Here is a 5,000-nt window from a genome sequence, read left to right as displayed (position 1 = left end):
ACACACACACACACACACACACACACTGTCATCCACCTTCCCTCACCATACATGCCTTTCCTACCCTCCCATCCCCTGCACACCTGTTTTAACCTACCCCCTCTGATACTTTCCTGCCTCCCACCTCTCCCCCACGTCCACCTGTAACGCTCACACCTGCTCGCCAAAACCCACAAGGGGCGGGTAAGCAGGACTGAGTGGGGCGGCTCGGCAAGGTCAGACTGAGCACTACAATTGAACTGAAACCTTGAGCGATAGAATCAGGTATTAACCAATCAACTGAATCATATTATCACACCCGGCTCTCTCTCTCTCTCTCTCTCTCTCTCTCTCTCTCTCTCTCTCTCTCTCTCTCTCTCTCTCTCTCTCGTATTCTCAAACTATTTCAAAAGCCTTTATCTAAATTTTCATGAGTTCTTTTTAAGGTGTTTTTACGTTTCTAGATGCAGAGTGACAAAATTTCTACATTATTAACTGGAGAAACACACTTAAAATCTTCGCTAATCATCTCTCTCTCTCTCTCTCTCTCTCTTTGGCGGTCAGTTCAGGATTTGAGAGTGAAAGAACGAGACCAAACGTAGGAGGAGGAGGAGGAGTGGAGATATGTAGGGCGTGCCAGGTGGATGGAAGGACACAGGACACGTGTGGACATCACTCCCTTAGCTGTCAATCCACCGCGCCTCTCCACACCCTCTATTTAGAAGAGCACGAAGGAAGAAAATAGAGACTTGCAGATGAGAGATGATAACTATTAATGAAGAGGAGAAGAAGAAGAGAAGAAGAGGAAGAGAGAAGGAACGCTAAACAGGATGTGAAGTGGACAAAGTGCTAATGAATGTCTTCTTACATCTATATTCTCTCTCTCTCTCTCTCTCTCTCTCTCTCTCTCTCTCTCTCTCTCTCTCTCTGGCCCTGAAGTGATCGACGCAGTACTACCATTCAACACCACCATCATCACCATCACCACCATCAACACCCATACGGCCCGGGATGGAGGGCGGAGCTGTCGACAAGGGGCCGTGTTCGCCTGGCGGCCCTAATAACACAGCGAGGCGTGGGCAAAGCAAACCAAGTGGGGCTGGGACCACTACCTGTGCGGGCCGTCCCTCCCCATGCCCATCTCTTCCCGCCCCCCGCCCTGCTCCCCGCCCCGCCGGTACCTTCAGGTGAGGCCCCCACGCCGCCACCCCGCCAAGGACTCCAGCCTTTAATTGTTGGAAGTGGGATAGCTCTGTGTTGGTGTGCCGTCAGGTGGTTGCATTCAGTGGCACGGAGCTCTGCGGGCGCTGGGGAGAGTGTGGTGTGAGCAGAGATGGCGGGGCCGTGGTGGGCGGCGGGAGTGTCGCCTCCAGGGGCTTGATGGGATAGCACCCTCCTGGCCCGTCACCTTCAATTTGTGTCCGGTGTTGGGCAGTATCGCCTCGCTCATTAGATGGTGCGATACCCACCCCGCCCGGAGACGCCCAAGATGCTATCGTGAGCCACCAGCCAGCCAGCCAGCCAGCCAGCCAGCACCACGTCAGATAGTACAGCAAGCACTCAGCCATCCAAGCAGCCATCAGTCCATCCAGGCAGCCAATCACCCAGCCAGCCTGCCTCTGCCTCCCAGCCAGCCAGGCAGCTCAGACACCAACGCACTAAGTCACTCAGCAAACCAGCGAGATCACCTGACAAGCCACAGTCGTTCGTCCCACCACCCGACCACTCAACCATGCCGGTCACTTGATCTACCAGCCATCCTGCTAGCTTGTCACTGATCTCAGCCAGCCAGCCAGCCAGCCAGCCAGCCAGTCCAGATAGCCCCAGCAGTGAAGCCAGGGCCGGGAACAAGACCGTTAACTATACTATATAATCTGTACTCTACGTACCAAGCGAGGCGGACACAGGAAAAGTGGGAGAAGAAAGCAATAAACAGCGGAGTGAGAACAATAGTAAAACACCTTCACACCTGTCGATCAGAGCGCCACACACACCTTGTCGCCCTGCCCAGGTAAACACACGGCCACGGACGCCACGCTCATGTTACGCGTTAATCTTTCACGGCAGACCAAACACTGGCCATTGGTTGGTTGGTGGTGAAGACGGTGCACATGGTGGTGGTGGTAGTGGTGGAGAGTGGAGGGTGGAAGTAGTATTAGTATTAACAGTAGTAGCAGTAGGAGGAAGAGGAGGAGAAGGAGAAGAAGAAGGAAGAGGAGAAGGAGGAGGATGAGGAGTATTGTTAGTAGTAGTAGTAGTAGTAGTAGTAGTAGGAGTACAAAGGAATATACAAAGGAAGACAAACAGCAACAGACCCTTAGGTCCTTGAGTAGGAGTAGGAGTAGGAGAAGTAGGAGGAGGAGGAGGAAGAATATTGTTAGTTGTAGTAATAGTGTTAGTAGTGGTAGTAATAATTATAGTTGTAGCAGTACTGGTGAACTAAAACAACTACTATTACTACTACTACCACTTTTCCTCTTCCTCCTTCTACTGCTCCTACAAAACCAACAACAACAACAATAACTCAGCTGCAGGCCACATCACCATTTAGCAACTCTCTTGAGGCGAATAAGAATCATCCATCATTATTTTCTCCTCCTATTTACTCTCATTTTGTGCTCTTTTCTCTGGTAGCTTAGCGGAGTCAGCTGTCAGTTGGCGGGGTAAAGCGAGCACAATATCCTCAGCCTTTCCTCTTCCTGGGCGCTATCAGGCAGTGGATCAGCGCCAATGCCTAGTGAAGCGGACACAGCCACCGCCGCCAATGACAGCTGCCCACTTCTGTGACGTCACGCGACAAACTGACTCATAACATTTTCTCCAATTTAATTCACTGAGAGAACAGACTTTTATTGACTGGCCAATTAAGCAAATGATGTGCTTTCAAATTTGCACTACGTATTCAGCCTAGTGGGGTTTGTGAGTAGTGGTGACGGGTGCGTGGTGAGGCTCGGAGTAACAATAATGGTGATGGTGCTACTGTGAATAAGACTACTTCTACTGCTGCTACTGTTACTATTACTATTTTTACTACTATTGGTACTCATGGTAACACGAAAACACACACACACACACACACACACACACACACACACACACACACCCACACACATCTCCCCATGTATATTTTCAATCTGCATGTACTGCAATTCGAGTAAACTGTATATTATTATTATTATTATTATTATTATTATTATTATTATTATTATTATTATTATCATTATTATTATTATTATTACACACACACACACACACACACACACACACACACACACACACACACACACACTTTTCCTCCCACGCATCCTGTCTTACACTTACACTCGTACACACTTTTTTTCCAGGTGTGTGTGTGTGTGTGTGTGTGTGTGTGTGTGTGTGTGTGTGCGCGCCCTCCTCGTGCTCCTGTCCCCACCCCTCCCTCTCCCCTCCAGATGACAGGCAGGGTGAGGGCCGTCAGGCAGCCCCCAACAGAATCATTTCGATAACATCAGTAAATCTTCTTAATGGTTCTCTCTTCCCTTCCTAATAGTCTCCCTCTCCCTCTCCTCCTCCTCACCTTGCTAGTATCCTCCTTCTCCTTCTCCTACTACTTCTCTTCCTTCTTCGATGTCAATTCTCCATCTTTCATTTCTTATTTCTTTTATTTATATTGTTATTGTATTCTTCTCCTTCTCCTCCTTTCTTCTTTTTCCTTCTCCTTCCACTCTTCGTTTCTTTATCTCCTCTCTCCTCCTCGTCCTCCTCCATCTGCTTCATTGTCACCTTCTCTTCTTAAGCTTTCGTAATTCCTCTTTTTTTTATCTCTTTTATCTTTCTCTCTTCTGTAAAAGATTGTTCTCTTTTTTTTCTTCCTCCTCCTCCTCTACTTACTCTTCCTCATTCTTCTCCTACTTTGTGACTTTTCCCAGTTGTAGTTCTCCCTCTCTTCTCTTCCTCCTTCTTCTTCTCCTCCTCCACCTCCTCCTCCTCCTCCTCCTCCTCTTCCTCCACGTCCTCCACTGTCACCACACCTTCCTAAACTGTCATCTCCTTCTCCTTCAACCTCGTAAAAAAAAGAAAAAAAAAAGAAAGAAAAAAAGCAAAACTTCCTTAAACTCAATTTGTCACCCCTTCTCCCTCTCCCTTGACCACCCCACCCTCCTGTCACCCAGTGGTCACCCCCCGTCCTCTTTTTGTCACCTGTTTAAACCTTTAGCCAATCACACGCTGACATTCACAACAGGGGGCCCAATAGGAAGCAGCACCTGTTGTTTGTGGACCAATGGGAAGGCGTGGCAGTGGCGAGGGAGGCGAGAGTGGTAGAGGGGCGTGACGTCACATCCTGTCTTAATGAACGGCCTAATCACTGCGCTGGTAGGCCGAACTTTTTTAAGAGGACTAAGGAAGCTGTCTCCAGTGTTCGAGTGGTAATCTCACTGTTTTATGGTTGTTGGCTGTGACATTCTACGGCTGGTTAGTGGGTTAGTTATGGAGCTACCTAGTGTGTGTGTGTGTGTGTGTGTGTGTGTGTGTGTGTGTGTGTGTGTGTGTGTGTGTCTCTCTCTCTCTCTTTCTTTCTCTGTGTGTGTGTGTGTGTGTGTGTGTGTGTGTGTGTGTGTCTGTCTGTCTGTCTGTCTGTCTGTCTGTCTGTCTGTCTGTCTGTCTGTCTGTCTCTCTCTCTCTCTCTCTCTCTCTCTCTCTCTCTCTCTCTCTCTCTCTCTCTTAGAAACAGGGAGTGGTTAATGGCTAGTCGTTAGTGGTTAGTTGCTTTAAATAAGAGGTGGGTTACTCAGTCTCTCTCTCTCTCTCTCTCTCTCTCTCTCTCTCTCTCTCTCTCTCTCTCTCTCTCTCTCTCTCTCCTAAACACACCACAATAACACCAAACGCACTCACACTACCACCACCACTACCACCACAACTACCACCATCACCACCACCACCACCACCACCACTAGCCCCCTCATAAACACCTCCCACACTCCTATTTGGGACAGGTGCGGCGCCCCTCGCTTCCCGAACAACCACAGGTGAAGCGAGGC

At 49.0% G+C, this 5,000-nt stretch overlaps 1 protein-coding gene across 1 annotated transcript in view; it reads right to left on the bottom strand.

Moving 5' to 3' along the window:
* Positions 1 to 5,000, bottom strand: part of LOC123513955 (uncharacterized serine-rich protein C215.13-like) — a gene marked incomplete at its 5' end in the record, with an annotated part of 43,886 nt that overhangs the window by 36,803 nt on the left and 2,083 nt on the right. The gene's annotated exons all lie outside the window — the stretch shown is intronic.

The sequence above is a fragment of the Portunus trituberculatus genome, chromosome 37, assembly GCF_017591435.1.
Source record: "Portunus trituberculatus isolate SZX2019 chromosome 37, ASM1759143v1, whole genome shotgun sequence".
Classification (NCBI taxonomy): domain Eukaryota; kingdom Metazoa; phylum Arthropoda; class Malacostraca; order Decapoda; family Portunidae; genus Portunus; species Portunus trituberculatus.
Note: the sequence above shows the minus strand (reverse complement) of the source record. Positions and strands in the feature narration are given on the sequence as shown.